The sequence below is a fragment of the Centroberyx affinis genome, unplaced genomic scaffold, assembly GCF_046629955.1.
Source record: "Centroberyx affinis isolate AG114_WGS23_722 - 3 ecotype Tasmania unplaced genomic scaffold, CSIRO-AGI_Caff_v1 ptg000886l_1, whole genome shotgun sequence".
NCBI lineage: Eukaryota > Metazoa > Chordata > Actinopteri > Beryciformes > Berycidae > Centroberyx > Centroberyx affinis.
The window spans coordinates 107,852-127,404 of NW_027279475.1; the positions used below are offsets into that span (position 1 = coordinate 107,852).

The following is a 19,553-nucleotide window of genomic DNA, read 5'->3' on the forward strand; positions in this document are numbered from 1 at the left end:
CTTGCATAACAATGCACTTAAAGATTCACTGGAAATTCTAATTAGCCTATAGAAGCCTGTGGAGAGCATATGTATCCTCTAGATTGTGGCTAAATGTGCTTTCTAAAGTACTCTATAATTCAGAAGACTTGCATTTAAATTGAAATATCTGCATTAGAAGGGATCACTTTGGGCAAATTTTCCATGAAAATATAAGCCATGTGTGAAGAGCATAAGAAAGATCCTTAACAGCTGAAATTAGCCCAGGGTGAGGTCTAGTTTCACTGAAGTATCAGCACAAAGATAATGCTTTAGTCCACAGTGGATTATAATGCATGCCATAATTGATTAGAATGCTTGCAATCTTCTGAAGTGAGTATAAACATGGCACCTGTTATATATTTATTTGAACTACGCTGTTTGTGCATGGGTGAATCAAATTCATTAGGATTCCACTTACTTTGCTGTGGCTGACCAGCAGTTACGTGTTTACATCAAACGAACTGTGGAACTGGACTCTGTGAATCTGTTAGAGAGAGAAAAACACAATTAAACGCAATGCTGCATATATTTGCAATGTGAAAGCACTGACATCATACACTCCATTGCTTTTATAATGAATTATTACAAAAGAAGATTTTAGTCTGCCACACCACCCTCCTCATGTGTGATGTGACGGCATGAAGAGTTCAAATTTGAATGTGCCAACATTATTGAATGATATATTAGTGAGAATTTACTGCTACTACTTCTTACATGGATCAGTTTCAGCAGTTGACTTGTTCTCAGACAGCACTCCAGGGGGGAAGGAGAGGAATTCCTGTGAATGAGAATAATTGATTACTTTGGGTCCAGTATGGTTTGGGTTTTATAAGATTACAGCTCCCTCTATTGGCGTCTGCCGATACTGACACTCAGTAGTGGGAGAGGAGCAGCACTCCTTGCTTGCATACATGGGCTCATTCATGCACACACACATACACACATACACACACAAAGGTTTGCGTTCCTCTGCTCTGCTGCCTGGCCACTGAGATTTCTTTAGAAGGAGATCACTGCCCTCTATTGGCACTTGATGTGTCAAACACCATTCAGAGCCCCTATTAGAAATTACTTTGAATAAATCAGCTACTAGTGCAGAGATTTCTGAAGAATAGGTAATGGAAGATTAGGGACTATATAATGAAATATGAATAGGAAACATGAAATCTATCCCGTCCTCTAGATAGTGACTAATAAGTTTGCTTTACCCAAGAAACCTTCACCAATCCACTTAGATTCACAAATATGTTTGGGTAAATTGATTTACTGATATAATCCTAATAATAACAACAATAATAATAACAATAATAATATTACATTTGATTTGTATAGTGCTTTTCAAATACTCAAAGACACTTTACATAGTATTTTCATAAAATCAGAGTACAATTACATAGTGTATTTAAGAAAACTATACTATGTAAAACCAACTATGTAAAATTATACACAAAAAAAACAACAACATGGGATAGGTCAGTAAAGCAAAGCACAAAAATAGCATGGCACAAACAGCAGCAGTCAAAACAGTGGCAGTAGTAGTCAATAAATAAGGTAGCGGTAAAATAAGAAAACAAAAGGGGAAACAGATAAATATGCAATTTGAAGAATGAGACCAATGTGGGAAAGTAGCTTCTAACAACTCTGAATTCCAGGTCATATTTGAGTTTTGTTGAATCTTGAAACAAGAGGAAAAGTACAATTTAGATTATTTTAATATGGGTGCTTGATACTCCAGGCATTCTCTAACAAAAAAAAAAGTAACATAAAAAGTAACATTCTGCAGAAAAGTATTATAAGTACTTCCCAGGATTAAAAATTGTTTAAATATATGCAAGCCTCCTCAGAGACTTCCAGTAGTTTTATGATATCCACTATCTTTTTCATACACCAAGAGAGAGAGCGAGAGAGAGAGACACACCGAGAGAGAGTGCATAACCTCACATAATCCACTATTAACACACACAGACACACACACACACACACACGCACACACAGTCCCACTAATCTCATCCTCAGAAGAGGGGTGGCGATCTGATCTTCCTTTAGTCTGAGCATTGGGGTGAGGGGGGGGGGTTGGTGGTGTGTGTGTGTGTGTGTGTGTGTGTCTGGGGGTGGGGTGGGGGTGGGGGGTTGAGGTCCCCAGAGTTGAAACTCTATTACCACACAGCATGAAAGTCAATGAAAAGGACCCCACTGTGTACCAGCCCCCTGACAGTATTAATGTTTAATGATATCTAAAAAGGCTAATACTCCCCCCGCCCCCCCCCTCACCCCCTCGCTTTTGCTCTCATCCTCTCCTTAAATATCCTCACAATATCATCACCTCCGCAGATTAGAGCGCTGACCCCCTCTGCTCAAGGACTTGCCCTTCGCTGATAGACAAACGCATCTCTCTCTCTCTCTCTCTGTCTGTCTCTCTCTCATTCGCTTGCTCGCTCTCTCTCTCTCCCTCAAAATCCCACAGATGCATGCACTCACAGAAAGCTTCTCTCTCTCTCTCTCTCTCTCTCTCTCTCTCTCTCTCACACACACACACACATACATTTACACACACATACAAAAGATCAGGGTGTTTAACCTATGTGAGAGAGTGGAGCGAGCACAGGAGCATACATCTACTGGGATATGAAGGAGCCACATGACAGGCATATGTGCACATAGAGAATAGTCTTTGTAGTTAACAGTAAGCAGGTAGTTGACATAGGAATATTAGAGCAATCAAATGCCGTATTAGACACAATGTAGTTAGGAGCTGGTAGGGGTTCAGTGTCTTGGCAGGGACAGACACGCTGGTTGTGGGGCCTAGACCTGTAATAGGATGGTCTATCTAACCAGTAGGCCCCCCTGCATATGCAAACCATTAAAAGGTTGACAAACTATTATGGGACACGATTGAAATGGGTATTTATATCCCAGAGTCAGGTTTATTAGGTGTGTGCGTTTGTTCGTTCCTTCATCCGTGCGTTTGTTTCATGTGTAATGCTTTTTGCCATGCACAGTGCTTAGGGGAATTACGGTATGCACTGTATTGCCCTACATAAGGGAAATACTCGTACGCATTTTAAAGTATATGCACGCCCTCCCCCCTCCCCTCGAGCACCGGAAAAAGTGCAAGTGCAGTTGTTAAACAGTGGGTAACTCAGGACGGATCTCTGGAGTCCCAGGGGCAAACGGAAATTTTCATTTGCATCCAGACAATGTTAATACGAAATGAAAAGTGGCTGAAAATGTCCCATATTATAGGAATTAAAAATGTGTCTTTTTATTTCTCTATTTTCTCTATTTGTATACACATCTAATCAAATTATGTTTAATGAATGAAGACATTATTGAAATGTAATTTAGTTTTATTGGTCAAATTTAAAGTCATTGTATTTTCATTCTTTTTCCTTTTTTCCAGGCAGTGTCAGACCTACTCCAGTAAATGCATCACAACTGGACTTGGTCTTGATTGGCTGCTTCACTAAATAATAACTGAAATTCTTCCAATCAGGCCAGTTTGCAGCATTTCAATCAGAGCAGCTGGTGGTGTCGACCAATCAGGCTCCAGTATTGTGACAGTTCTGTCTGTGAGGACTGAGTCTTTTTTTTTTTTTTTTTAAACATCTCTTTATTGAATTTTCAAAAGGTTCTGGTATACATAATACAAGATCATCATATAATACACAAAATATAAAACTGCCCTCCCCTTTCCCAACCCCCTGATCTCTCATACTCAACCCCACCACCCAGTAGGACTGAGTCTTTTAATTTAACTAATTCAATTCAACTTTTAACTAAACTACATTTATTTGAAAAACATTATGGAGAACATTATTCTTATTCTGAGCCACAGTCTATTTGAAAACAAAATCATGGACACTGAATAATATAAGACCATTTGTCCAAGAAGGTTTCCTATCCAGAGTAATGCAATGGAAGTAAAGATGCAGGCAAATATAAGTTGAAAATAACTGGATGAGACACAGAACCATGAAATATCCATTTCTCTAGGGTCAATTTGTTTTTCTTTCATGCATTGTAATTTTCAAGGCTGCCATTTTGTGTTTGCAATTTTGCCAAATAAGTCATTCAGAATCTACTTGGCCCTACAGAACATAGAATTAAATATGAATCTTACTTAAACTATTTATATTGTTCATATTAATAATAAATCACAGGGCCTATAAAGGCTTGCTTCAAACAACACATTTTATCAAGGGAGTGGCTCTCTCTTTTTATATTGCTCCAGGAGGAAAAGGAGTTGAGTGAGTTTGGGGTCGGCTCAAGCATAAAAAGGACATTTTTTTGGTGTGTAGAGGGGGGCAGGGTCTTATTTAAAGTAAAAATCCACAACCAGATACTCTTACACTGGTAGATATCATCAATCTGTGATGTTCAATGCATTCCAGGAGTTAGTTTGTGATGTAGGTGGCAAGAGTAACAGCGTATCTATGATCGCGACTGCGCCCCTAACTCAAACCCCAACATGTCTTGTGGCTGCATTGCATTCTGGTCTATTGAGGCTACTGTCAGTGGAGAAACCATGGATGTATTAGGGAGGAACTGGTCTCTCTGCATCTTCTGGATTTCTCCCTGTATGATTGTTGAACATCAGTGCAAAATGGTGAGTCTATAAAGAAGCCCTTGCTGAACCTAACATCTATCGTTAATGTTCAGACAGCTGAAAATGCTTCTGCTGTCAAACTTCATTGTAGCTGCGCTGGAAATATCTCAAATGTGACGTCATGTTGTCTATTTTTGGCCGGTTATCCACAGGGATAAGAAAAATACCCAACCAAACAACAAAATGGACTCAGAAATGCAAGGTTCATCATTAACTGTTTTTTTTTTTTGACAGTGTTAATTTTTCCTTTAAGTAAAATGCCTTTTTTTCATGTATTTCTTGCCCTCTTAAAAGTGAAAATGATGAGTGAAAAGGACAGAGGCTCAAGTCCCTTAACTACAGCAATATAAACATCATAAACATCATCACTATAACCGAGATTACTTCAACTACAACAAAGACATTTTGCAGAGACAATACAGTATCTACTGATGATCTCACCAAAAGCCATAGCAGAGAGATACATGCTTTACGTATAAATCATTCATTACTAGATAAAGTATCGCGGTCCCAGAGAGTGTGTGTAGTGGTAAAGACCTCTGCCTCTGGAGCCACATTTACCTCTGCTGGCCTAGAATAGCATCCTGCCACAACCTTCTCTCCTGTGTCTCCCAGACACAACGTTGCTCCCAGCCTTCCTACTGTTTCAATGATGAGAAGTACTATGGGGAGCGGGCTGCCTGCTCCACCTTTAAAAATAAAGTATTACAAGAGTTTGACAACAAAATGAGAGAAGTTTGGCCTAGTAAGTAACCTTTTTTTCATACTTGAGAGACTGAAGTTCCTCAGGTAGCGGTCCAAGTAGAGATAAGCGTGATCAGAGAAAGCTGAAATAATCAGAAAAATCATGTATTACATTGCAAATGTTTAAAGACCCCATGAAGTGGCATGGAGAGTGTGATTTGCTTCCGTGTACTGATGCATTTCTGAATCAAAGAGAAAGTTAATAATAATACATGATATTTGTATAACGCTTTTCTAGATATGGGAGGGGCTTATTTGAATATCGAGGAAGTGGGCGCTTCGACGTCAAACCCACCTAGATATTCTCTGTCTCTGTCGCCCCGTCTGGGAAAAGAGTTTTAGGTGAAAACACACCTTCGTCCCATGTTGGGGGACATATACAGTGTCCTCCAACATGGGACGAAGGTGTGTTTTCACCTCAACATCAACATCAACAATCATCATGTGCCGTTTACCGGAAAGAGACGGTCTGTTATTTTGATATAAAATTTTAATTTATAGACATCACCAGTTTTTGTCATTTTTTTGGCATGTATTGGTGAATATGTGAACACTAAGTCCAGCAACATCGGCAAAAAGGTAAAAAAAATATATTTTTCATTTTGTGGGGTCCTTAATCTCTGACCAAACCCTGTAAACAATGAAGCAGCGCACCAATCTCTGAATTACACTTCATTTAACTGGGTCAAACTATTGAAGGGCGACATCCCTATTCGCTACACCACCCTGCTGCCCTGAAACGCCCCTTCAGCAGCCAAATTCAGTCTTCCTATGAGGCTAATTGCTCCGAACACATATATTGTGCAAGAAAGGATTAATTCCTCTTTGAATTTTCTATTTGAATGATCAGAGTGACATGATGATCGATTGGAGGGGACATCTACAGGAAATAAGTACTGGAGTCAATGAAACATTTCATAGCCGAGGCTTAACAAGCACGAATGACCCAGAGACGGAGACAAAATGTTCAACATGTTCTGGATAAATGCAGAGTGATAGGTATGGTCTGCTTGCTTTGGTATGGCTTTCACTGTCCATTTGCACACACACACACACACACACACACACACCATTTACAGAATTACAGAAAGATTTTGCATGTTTGTTGTACATTTACAATTAACGGTGATATACTTTTCCAGTACAAACAAGACTTAGAAAAAACAAATTTCTATGAATAAGTGGAATTCAATACTTATTTCCCGAGATTGTTAAATTTGGACTCATTCTTGAATTGCGACACGACTGCATTTCATCTCTCGCTGGCTCGGAGCCGCACAGTTCATGCTGTGTGTACACTCTGAGTCATGCACTAAGCCTATGCAGGCCAAGTCCTGGACACAAAGCTTCCTGTGTAAAGTCATCCACCTGCCCACTTCAGTGCCATTAAAACAAATAAAAGAAAGAAAGAAACAGAGTATGCCTCTAACCAAACAAATCTCACTGGTGAAAGCTTGACTCAAACAAAATAGTCTCAAAATAGACATGAATTGTGCGTCACAATAATTCCATTGACTAACATGTTTGTTGAAAGCTTCATTCATCATTATCTATATCAAACTGCAAGCTTCACTTCTACTTTTCCTATTTCTGTTTACTGTCCCCCATCCTCTTTACTCATAGAGTGCAAGAATGTATTATCGTGACCTGATGTCAGTATGACAAATCATACAATCAGATCAGGTAATAAGAGCAATTTAAACAGTAGATTGAAATGTATTCTTGGAGTAACAAACAGATCAAGGTGTTTTTGTGAGCTGGTCAGTGACAATTCATAAATAAGCAATGTGGTTGGAGGCATTTTATTTTTTTTTACATAACATGAGATTACACTCATTTAAGTTGAATAGGAATTTGTCTATTGACCCCATTTTGATATCAAGTGACTCAAAATGGGCTCTGAACTCCATGAGAAAACATGGATTATTCTCTCTTTCACAAGCTGCTTTACCGTGGGAATTCAGTTTCATCTTTTGACACGGGGACTTTAAAAAGCTTGTTTAAAAAGTTGGTGGTGTGTTCAATATGCCGCGGCCACACCGTACGATGCCACAGCAAAGACAGCATATTTAGAAACACACATCTATACACACACACACACAGTGGTTTGCACTGCATAAACAATCACAAACACACCAGAGAGCATGCACACACTCATACACACACCACTATACACACAGAAACACACAAACACACACTCAAATAGTACACAATGCCAATAGTAAGCAAGCAAAAAGTCAGAGGAAATGCTTATGCCTACAAACGCACCCAGGAGGGGAAGCACAGCACTTTAGTGGTCACTTTCACTCACAAAGCCCAATCACAGGAGCTCAGGCTTTTTAGTAAATGCTACCTCACTGAAATTGCTTGTCTAGTTCGCCCAGTATGCTACTGGGGGGAAATACACTTCCATCACACAAGTTTGGGTTGTGCCAAATGCTTCGCTTTGAAGTCATTTAGAAAGAGACCATTCATTGTATGTAAGGTAAGATGACTAGGCCTTGTCATTTGTGAGGGGGGATTAGTCATGCTATGTTTATTGGAGAGTGTGTGTCAGCTTTCTCGACGGCTGAATTTTTAAGGCTTTTGGTTCTGAGGTGTTTTTGTCAGAAATGCACAACACTGACGCTGTGAGAGAACGATAAGTGAAAACTTTTCAGCGTCAAGCCAACTCTGCCAACTATTACAGATGAGCAAGGAACTCATTTACAAGTTGTTTTTTTTACAATAGCATTTCTCAATACTGAGTTCATATTTTCAAAACTCTTTATACAACTCTCTGCACCAACATTTAGCTTGGCACAACAGTTAATTTCATGCCCAAAATGCACCACAACTACTAAATATACTGTCTCAAAATCAGATCATTTTATAGAAACACCAGCACTAGTTTTCTCCCAACAAGAACACTTTATCAGTCTTAACACAATGACCTAAAAAACACTAACAGCGAGTAGCATTACAGTAGAAGTACCATTTTATGTAAATCTTTGAAGTAGTAAATGATTTTGTGCTCTCAATATTTGAATATTGTATGTATTTAATTCTTAAAATTTCATCAACAGATTTGGGAATGAGTTACAGGACTACTGTAATGTTGGTAACAATAGGCATGAAGCCTGGATTACTATAAGTAGAGTCTAGTTTTTCGTAACAGACAGCACCAGTAGGGTCAAACTGCTACTTTGAACTTAAATATATCGCAGCTGTCTTGGCCAAGGCATTAGGCTACTACGGATAACCATCTTGGTTATGATTTCACCTGATCCCAACAACATAAATCAAAACTACAAAGTTTTACTAAACTTTTTACCCATCACATTTCCTTAACAATTAATCAACAGCCTCTTGCAACCAACAACACAGTCAGCAGCTGGATTGAGTAGTAGAATAAGACCTGAAGTTAGGCTTGACGCACAGTAAGTGAGCAGCCAGCGGTTCTGTGTTTCGCTCTAGGACTGCTTGACAGGATGGGCATAATGGCTGTTACAAAGATTGAAACTGTGACCTTTCGTTCACTGGAAAGTTTCTCCAACCACTAGGCCACCCTGCCACCCATGATGTTCCCTTTTTGGCCAAGTCTTTCTTGAAAAAAAAGATTTTGAACCTCAGTGGGACTACTTTGTTACATAAAGGTTAAACGGGAAAAATAAAGCATTATCCTGTGAGTGAAGCAGTTTATAAAAGGTCACTCGGCTGTTTTTTAGCCCTATCCTTGAATTACATCATCCAAGAATTACACAGAAATAAAATGCATTGTATCTGGTTCACAGTGATAGGGAATTATCCTATCTAAATTCCCTTTAGTATAATGTATTTAATTGAAACAATTTATGCAACAATGGACCAGCAATCAAATTTATCACAAAGCACCTTGGTATTAGAGTGCCCATCCATAAGCAGTGCTGGTTACTAGGAATGAGAACGCTTCTTCTCCTTCTGGTTGTTGGTTGTTGCTCCGCTGCACAAGGCATCGATGGGCAATTGATGGATGCATTTGCATAATCCTCATTTAAACTGAGAGGTAATTTTCACCCTTTTGTTAGATATCCTCTATTTGACCTCCTCAGTGTGTATGTGTGTGTGTGTGTGCCTGTGCCGTGCATGCATGCGTGCAAGGGCATTTGTGTCTGTGTGTGTGTTGCGCGTGTGCATGAGTTGCAGCGGAGGGGCGAAAAGCAATCGGCAAGGCTTCAGCTGGAGATGGAATTGCCAGTTGTATATCTTGAAGCTGGACATATTTATGCCGGAGAAGCTAGCCGTTCTGCCTGCTCATCACAGCTACTGCCGTGCGGTATAATGTGTGTGTAGGCTGTGCTTGTGTCTATCTGCATGTGTGATAAGACCATAAGAGTTAAATTCACTTGTGTGTCTTATTTGTGCCTCAGTGTAAGCACTTGTCAGTCGTGTGTCTATGTCCATCTGCATCCTTCTCTATATATGTACACACATCTCTCTGTCTCTCTGCATGTCAGAGGGTACAGTATGTGTGCTTGTGTGTGTGTATGTGTCCAGTGTGCGCATGCAGTGGAGTGGAGAGAGAGAGAGAGAGAGAAGTGACAGAGCTATAGTGCACGGCACAAGGATCATTAATATCTGCATGGCCTAATACACTTTGGATGAATAAGTGATTTGCGAAGTTGCCTCGAATGCCGCCTGCTACAATGAATAACATCCAAGTCAAACTGCACAAAGGACAAACACACAGATAAACACAGAGACAAAGGGCTGTCGGTATAATGTTATGGACCGTTAAGTCGCTGTGTCTATGATAAATTACATTTCAAACTGCTTATTCAAATCAGTTCATCCTTTGTGACATCTATGTGAATGAAAAATGAGACTGAGCTTTGAATACAGATGCATTCAAACGTTTTCCAAACTTATTCTAACATACCTTTCTTATTATTTTATGGAATTAGACCAAAGACAAGTTTCCACATTGTTTGGGCAATACACTTACTGTATATTTTCAAATGGGTCTGTATATGGCAATGTGCCTGATAGTTAGGTCTTAGATTGAAATTATAGGCCTACATTTGGGCTTGTACTTAGAGTACTCTCATACAGTACTTGAAGAGTCAAAATCTCTGCCTAGGAGTTAAGCATTACACCTTAACTTTTCCATGTCTCTGCTAAATCCTTTTTCAACAGAGTGTGCAGTATCCCCTTTCAACAGTTGGGGGTCACCCACAGCACATTCTGTTTTCCAGCTGCACAGAGGAGTTTGATGTAGCATCAGTAGCGCTGAGCTTGTTGTTGATTCATTCAAGAAATACTAAATATGATATCTCCCTTTTATGGTGGTAACACTATTGAAGAATAGGAATATTTTAAATGATTCTGGCAACACTTAAGTGATATTATGTTATTGCTCAAATTGTTGTGCAAACATTGTCAAAATCGTTCATTCATTTTCTTCTTACTGATTCATTCCTATTTTGCCAGTCTATCGCAGTTCTCATTACATCATCTATATGTGTATTTACTTGATTTACATCACAAATCAGTTGGAACAAATTATTATTTACTGTGTTACTGACATGATATGTAATCTGCATGTACCGGTGCTGTCTGTGTGCTAACATTAATGTAATGTCTGCAATGGTGGATATCAGCCTCATTAATTCTCTGTATGTCTCCAACAGAAAAAATCTGACTCAGTTCTCATTTCTCTATTAATGTCCAGTGCAAGCATTCACATCACACTTTCATAAATTTCTGATCATAGAGGAGAGGAATTTGGTAATGTGCCTTATTAAGTTGTCCAACCTATCACAATTCTATATAGACACACAGTCAGCCAAATGAGTTTCATGCATCATGAGACATACCCCCCTTATGCGCATGGAAATTGCACAGCTGTTTTTCCCCTTACTAGTAAATTTTTTCTGCAGATGAAACGTGCCAGCTTTAATAAATCTGATAAATTACCAGTAACAAAATGTTGACCAGTCAATTTTTTGACAGGGTGCATTACCCGATATTCTCCTGTTTTATCAAGACGTACTGCAAATGGAGCTTGATTGCTCCCCAAGGTGGTGAGCTACGAATGTAATGGTGTTGAACTAACTCAGCTTTCTTCTTTCTCTGGCAATTTTCCTCATGTGCATGGACACACACTCAGTTCAGTTGCTCTCTTGCCCTCTCTCTCTCTCTCTCTCTCTCTCTCTCTCTCATACGCACGCAAGCGGATGCAGGCAAGTGGCAGACATGCTTTTAGCGTAGTTACATTAATAGTCATAATTACAGTTTCCTACACACACTTCTCTTGACTCATAATTACAGCAGGGCAAAAGTGTTAATATACTAAATGGTAGATAGGAATCTGATAGAAGACTGTTTGATCTGAGCCAGATTAATGAGGTCAGCTGCTAAGAGACCTTTTGACAGCGCTGGCGCTCTTTGATGTATGCAAATGATCTGAGCAGCACACCAAAGGCAAAATTGTCCAAATCCCCTAAACCTTAATGCGGTTTCAACAACGAAAGGAGGTTAGGATGTGAATGTGCAGATTTACAATTAAGTTAAGACCGACTGGTTTGGAGAGACTTTGGTAAATGTCTTTACAAGTCAATATGGACTGAACAAACCAATTATATACCAGTCAGCCTAAGCAACCAGCCATGGGTGATATGTAGGCTTAAGTTGTTTGCTTAATGTGTGTGTGTTTGCATGCGTGTGGTGCGTGTGTGTGTGTGTGTGTGTATGTGTGTGAGGGGAGGCCTAATATCCTGGACCGTTTAGCAGCGTTTGACACCTTCACACCTTCAGCGCAGAGCTTCTCCTTACGTGGAGACGACACTAAAACACTTTGATGTTCCAGAGTCTTTAAACACTTAATCCCAAGGAGTGGGGGAGCAAAGGGAAAATTATAAGCACCTCCTACATTTGAGTGTCACTCAAACAGTGTTTCACTTTCTGCACCTTTTTGTACACACACACACACACACACACACACACGTTTTGCACCACAGAAAAGACAGATAATGCTTTTCTAGCTTCCTCAACCTGTGATATTTCTGTGATTTTATCGTGTGTGTGTGTGTGTGTATCTTTCCAAAATGTCAACTTTTCAGGAACTAATAAAAACAGCCTTGTGTTTAGCTAGACCAACATGCATTTTTGAGTTTCTCCGATGGGGTTTCGAAAAGGTTTCATAAGACCAAACCCCGCAGAATCTTCTCAACCCTTAGAGAACCATTTAATCCCTCAAGTAAAGCTAAAATATCGGAAAAAAAAATCACCAAAATTGGAGTTATACAAGGTTTTCACATGACTACAGTGACATGCTTGTGATGTGGGGGGTAGTCATGATGTCATACGCCTCTCTCTCTCTCTCGCAGAACGACAAAAGCGAATTAGCCGATGGATCAAGTTCCATCAAATCTTGGCGGAGAGAGATCACACCACGCCGCTTAAATAATCTGCTTCCACTTTCGATCCGCCCGCAGGGGAACAGATTGCGGCTCAGCTCCGCAAAATGTCAAAAAATCAAGGGGATGTTCGTACAGTAATTACGCTCCGCTCGGCGCCGTAAGCAATATGTCAATACGCGGAGGATATATGTCGCTGAATGTACATAATCGTGCGAGTTACCCATCTGCTAATTACACGCGAAGCCTTATACCTGATTAGAGCTCTCAGCGAGGAGGACGAGGCTCGGTTTGAGCTCTGTCTCAATTATTGCCCTCATTGTTCGGCGCTGATCTAAAACAGATGGCGCCCCCCCCCCCCCCCCCGCCCCCCCCCACCCCACCCCGAGGGGTCTGGGAAGCGTCCTGCCTCCAATGTCATCAGGTGAGGAGACATGACAGAAGAGGAGATAAGACGAGAAGAGAAGGTGAGGCTGTCAAGACAAAAGAGCAGGAGAGGAAGAAGAGACTCCCCCCCCCCCCCTGCAAGACCAGTGAGTTGCACTCCAGGTCCTGTGGCTGAGTAGCTGAGCACTGACACAGTTTCGGTATTCCATTAAATGAATAATAGAGGGAGAGGGGAGGGTTAAGAGCATCCCTTCTTTCCTAATGTGGAAAGGGACGGGAAGACAGGGAGAAAGCGAGATACAGCGAGGCACACGACTATAAGGTGACGTACCATGCTTTTCCCGTCGCTGCATTAACACGGTTTCAGCGTTATTTTGCCGCTCCCAGACATCTCAAACGTTGCTCGTAAAAGCACACGATGGAATTCTTAAACACGATTCCCCCCCCCCCCCCCCCCCCCCCCCGAGGCGTTTTTTTCCGAAACTTTTTTTTTTTTTTGGTGATTAATGAATTAGGTTGTGCATACGGGGAGGTGGAAGGCGCAGCACGCAGGCTAATGGGATTTTAAAGCTCTCTTTCTCAGACCTGCCCCATTTCACCACAGCTGCTCCCTCTCTCTCTCTCTCTCTCTCTCTCTCGCTCTCTCTCCATCGATCGGCACCTATAAGACGCTGAGCACACGCCACCAGCAGCAAGCAACCGCGGGGAAGTGTTTTCTCAAGCTCCTGAAGCGCCTCGCCTCCTTTTCTACATCTGCTTAAGCACACTCGGCAGCGTTCTCGCTGACTTAGCAGCCTCCTCTCTGCGGATGCTTTGGGAGCCGCACAAAAAAAAAAAAAAAGAAAAAATAAATAAATAAATAAAATAAGACAGGGCTCAAGAAAAGTGTGTCAGGGAAACGGAGAAAGCACATCTACCATTCTTTCTACGAGAATGGGAGGATGAAATGAGAGGCAGAGACAGAGAGGGAGAGGGTCAGAGAGGTTGCGAACTCAGAGAAATATTAAATCCGTTGCTTAAAAGTTAAGAGACAGTTTATCAGCCAGTTGACCATGAAGATCTAGAGAAACCCCGGTCTGTTAACTGAACAATAGGAAAAAAGGAATCTATATTACTTTGCTAATCTGCTGAATCCCTGCTATAGCTGTCCTGCTGCAGTCAGTTGCTTCACGGTTCTGCCAAGTTCAGCTTTTGTCCATGTTATTCCTCTCTAATGACATTTGAATTGATGTTGGACTTTTTTTTTTATTGTTCATCTTATTGGCTTTTAAATGTTGTCGTATTGCCTGTAAGGCACTTTTGATGCTTTGCATAGCACTTTTGAAGTGCTAAGTATGCAAATATAGTGCATTATGTTTCAGTTTCTTGCAGGAATAAACTAACCTGTGTGCAGGTTGTGTGCACACATCTTCAGAAATAAAATAAAATAAAACAAAATAAAATAAAGTTACCAGTCAACAAATAAAGGCAAAACACTATGACCATTAAACTCAGTTCCTTGACCGCGAGGATTGCTGAGGATTTGATGCATTCTTCCACTGTACATGTCAACACCGTCAGCTGAACGCAAGGTAATAAGCGTCCACAGTGGCAGCTTCCAGCCTCTCTGCTCCCTCCTCGGCCCCCAGCCGGGACCAATCTGCTGGTCAGGTGTGGCACGGCGGTGCAGCCGAGGCCTCGCCAGCAAGCCGAGGGGCTCCAAAACACGGCCCAGATATACAGAGGGACAGCTTGCATCGCATTGGAACGCATAATACACAAGAGATAAATAATGACCTCATGGTAATTCAGTGTGAAAACAAGGGAAATGCTCCTATATAGAAACACTAACATTCATGTTCCAAGTCACCTGTTTACACCCTGCTTGTGCGCTTTGAAATGACACAAACAAGACCAGTACAGTTCAGCACACAGGTCCGGAACCATTTACTGACCATAGAAATGAACAGACAACCCTACAGTATTGTGTATGTTTTATGGCTACAGTCTCATTAGCCCCATACAATCAAAATCACTTTTTTTGGCAAGTGCACTAAATGCACAGGGCTTTTATGCTATACACAGTACATAATGACATCATGCAGTGACAACAGAACCTCACATACAGTGCAAGTGATAGTGAAAGGCATGCGATGGATGACATATCACTCTGTACAGTCAACATTCTCTAGCTGTGTCGGGAAACACGGCGTAATATGCTGTGTTGGCAAAACAGTGTTGTTGTGTAGCGATGACGTCTTGACCTCTCCAGGAGGAGACGGGTGTATCAGACAGCCACTGCTAATGCATTAGGGGAGGGGGGTGGGAGGGGGGGGCGTTCCCGAGAGAGAGAGCGAGCCTGGCTACAGCTAGCCGGCTCTACAGAGGCACTCGTCTAGCTAGCGAGCGAGGACCCTACACTGGGTGGATTATGTCTAAATAAAGCCTCGGCAGTGTATGAATCACAGTGTCACTGATCCCCTATGCTTCCCAGACAACAGGTTTGCCTTCACCGAGCTGTCGTTGCCTTTCCACTCCTTCAAATGAAGAATAAAAGAGAGAGAGAAAGAGAGAGCGAGAGAGAGAAATAGAGACTGTGCGAGGGAGAGAGGAGAGTTGACGTTCATCACTCGAGTGCCGTGGCTTAGCCTAAGAGGCTTGAATAATCAGTATGTTAAGCTGTCAGGGTGTGCGCTCGCGCCTACTGCGCGCTTACAAACTCCTGGGCGCTTTTTAATCAAGCAAAAACGCTGAGAGGCAGTGGCGAGTGCCAAGAGCCCAAGCTAAGAGACAAGCTTTAGAGTATCTGTTACACTTTCTCCTGACATCACCAGACGTGCGTTTTCACTGTAAGCTGCAGACATGTCTGTTTCTTCTTTGCGGAGGACAAGGTGTGTGGCTATGGGTTTTGAGGTATGCAGTGAATTTTTATGCCTTTATTTCATGCGAATCATCATATTCAGTATAACTACCTCATGGTGCACTGATCCACTAAAGGGGAACTCACTGCACATCTACAACTAGAACTGCGCCATGCAACCTGACTGCACAAAGTGAATTGACTGTTGAATCTATATTTGTAGAGTGATATATATAATCTACTGTGTATTGTATGTCTTGCCATGCCCCTTTGCACTGTATGAGGTCCTGTCGTCCTTCTACAGTGTGTCAGTATGTATGTGTCAATGTGTCGACATATCTCTGCTACACTGTCACTCAATAAATTCAAGATGAACGACAAATGTATTGTACTCGGCGATTGAAGTGAATCTGATTTTGATTCTGAATATATAACCAATGTAAACGGTTCAGCTCTGTGACCATCTTGACAGAAAGGGCCTCCAGCTTGAAACATTAAGTTAAAACCACAAATCCAAAATGTCAGTTATAAGCACTTTTCTGCCTTGTCCTGAACAAAAATAGGTATCCTTACCTACAGCAATGCTAAGGGGCAGGCCATCATCCCAACTAAATGTGTGTTGTGGTGGAGAACCTTGCCTCTGGAACATATATGCCCCTCCTGGCCTGGGTTCAAATCCCACCACAACCTGCTCTCCTGTGTCTGACTCCAATACAGTCTCATGAAACTTTGTGAAATAAGCATGAACTCTGAAACGCAACTTACATGCTGTGGATACAAATTAGATGAACATTATATTCTTCATAAATTATGTGACAATAGCATGAACTGGAAACACCATTTACACCTGGTCATCATGTGAAAATACGAGCTGCCGGTTAACTTTAGGCAAGGAAAACAACTGTGGTTAAAGGTTAAAGTTAGGTTTAGGTAACTAAAACAATCTGGTTAAGGTTTGTGTAAGGTTTTGGTAATAGTTAAATAAGAAAAACTTTAAAACTTCTCTCACAGTAGAGATTTGCATGTCATGAGTTAGGAATTGAACCTGGGTTGTCAGAGTCAAAGGCAAAATGGGCAAAAAACGCCCATCCACCACCTTGACTACAACACCCTTACTTTCCACCATGTGAGTTCATTGTCAAACGACTGCCTCTTGCTAGTTGTGCCTCCTTCACATAATCCTTTGGTGATAGGAAAGTGTACTTCTCTCACTTTTGTGCACAGAGCCCATATTTGCATTTTGAGACCAGGCTCCTCCCAAACTGTCTCAACCAAGAAAAATACTGAGGGAAGCTGCCTGCCGTCTCCTATAGGAAAAGTAATGTATTTGAAACATGCAAGTGAAATCTGTATCTGAAACCTGCTCTGTTGACAACTACTATATATGAGGAAAGAATCCCCAAAAATTTGGTGTTGCGGGAAACTGAACAACAAGGGGAAAAAAAACACTCTAGGCAGCAATTTGGACCCGTAGTGGAAACCTTTGATTCAGCTTTATCTTGGTCCAAAAAACACTGACACTGACAACACACTTGAAACTAAATATCTTTCAGTGATATTATCCCAACATGGCAATGGACCCAGTACACGAATGCTGCAACACGGGTCAGATGGAAACCTAGCCAGGACTAAAAACAAGCACACTCCAGCTCTAATCTAAAAATCAAAACAAAACACAAGGCTAATGCTGCCACAACGTTCCTCCATGCTTTTGTGCATAATTCTTTGATCACTACAGCTATCTTAACCAAGTCAACAATAATGTTTTCATGTCACTTCCCCACTTGAGCTGTTTCTCCGAACCTCATGTATTAGTGGGTATATAAATAGCATCGACACGGGGGGCAGGGAGAGGGGAAGGGGGGTTGGGAGGGGGGGGGGGGCTGCCTATTTATGACCATACTGCACCACCCAGAGTGATGCTAGCAAAGCAGCAGGGAAGGCAAAAGCTCCAACCCCGTTCCTGCTCCACCTTTCCCTTCTCAACCCTCTCTGCCTCTTCCTTGCCCCCCCCCCCCCCCTCCCAACTCTTCCTCATCCTTTCTGATTGATCTCGCAACCCTTCACCGGCTTAAATTACATCGTCCAGTGGCTTTGCACAGAGACAAAAAGGCCCTCAGATTTCACAGCCCATAATTCTCTCCAATAGCCTCAACTTTTAAAAGGTGCCGTGTTCAATTTCAGCCTCCGGCAATGCCTCCTCCCCCCAACTCCATCGCTCGCATTCTCTTATGAATTATGACACAGGATAGATGGTTTTTAAGTTTACAGCCCAGCTCAGTGACATAAAGCTGCTTACCAATCAAGCTACTGTGAAGGAGGGAGGGAGGGAGAGGCAAAACACAGACATAGAACACAACAAACTGTATGTACAGGAGTGGCCAGTGGACTGTTTGTAGGTTTGTCTGTGCATTATCTGTTTGGCTACTATACAGTATGTGTTCAGTATTTCTGAAGTTCCTTCAGTTTATCTGCCTTAGAATGACGTGCTGCTTCCTGATGGTTCTTACACTTTGACATGTTTTAAGGTAAGCAGAAACGCCATCTAATAAAGAATATTTTCTATTGAGTTAGAGTGCGCAACACACTTTTTATTGTTTTCTCCTACTTACTGCTAGTGATCAGCACCTCTCAACAATTTTTTGGAGTGCGTTATCAATTAAATTAAATTCAATGTGATTTATTGGCATGAAAGTTCACAGACAATATTGCCAAAGCATCAAGATGAATATCAGTGAGTGTGTTATCTCTCTATCATATAAGGTTAAAAGTCCAACTATTTCCCACATTTTGGAAAAAATAGAAAGAGAAACTCGTCTAGTCTGTACCATGTCTAAAAGCACTTTTTTCCTTGAATGAATGAATGAATGAAGGAGTGAATGAATAAAGTTTATTGAATTGAAAAGGTTTGGTTGTATGACATTATGTGCCATGTATCTTGAAGGATTAAGCTATTGTATATTATTAGCAATTTTGAGATACAGCTCCTACATAAACTGGATTCTAGACCTAGATCACTGAAAAGCCAACTAAACAGTTAAACTCTCAGAGCATATGGAGAAGTTTTCTCTTTTCCATCCAAGCTGCACGATTTACTTTATTCTCCCATTTCTTATTCATTTGAGCATCAGTCAGTGGTGGGGCCAGTCAGCGTAAAAGTTTTATGATAACCTACCTATCAGACTGTTTTCATATTCAAACAAAAGTGGGCTTGAATTTTCCCCTTATGTGATCAGTTTAAGTAGCCTAGCTACTCATGGTAGGCCAGTTCATTCCTTTGTAATCATGAAATGAACAAGCTTAAGTAAACAGGCTACAGCATCACTTAATGCCATTCATGAGTGTAATACTAGCGTTCTTCTCAGCATTTGTTTCCTGAATTTCCTGAAAACAACAGCAGAAAACAGGAGAAAAAAAAGTTCTGGTTTCCTGTATTGGCGTATTTTGATCAGGATGGTTGGTCTACTAAAATGCCATTCTCAGGAGAAAAAAACATATGAAAACATATGGTGGCAGCACAGATAGTCCACCAACACCAGGCACAATACATGAAAACATTTTTTAACCAGGTAAGATGACA

The 19,553-nt window shown here is 41.2% G+C and overlaps 1 protein-coding gene across 1 annotated transcript in view; it reads right to left on the reverse strand.

Moving 5' to 3' along the window:
- Positions 1-19,553, reverse strand: part of LOC139645609 (poly(rC)-binding protein 3) — a 74,537-nt gene that overhangs the window by 49,356 nt on the left and 5,628 nt on the right. The window contains exons 2-3 of the mRNA XM_071521379.1: positions 736-799; positions 440-505 (exon numbers count right to left, since the gene is read on the reverse strand). The gene's annotated coding sequence lies outside the window, so the exon portion shown is untranslated. The remainder of the gene's footprint in view (positions 1-439; positions 506-735; positions 800-19,553) is intronic.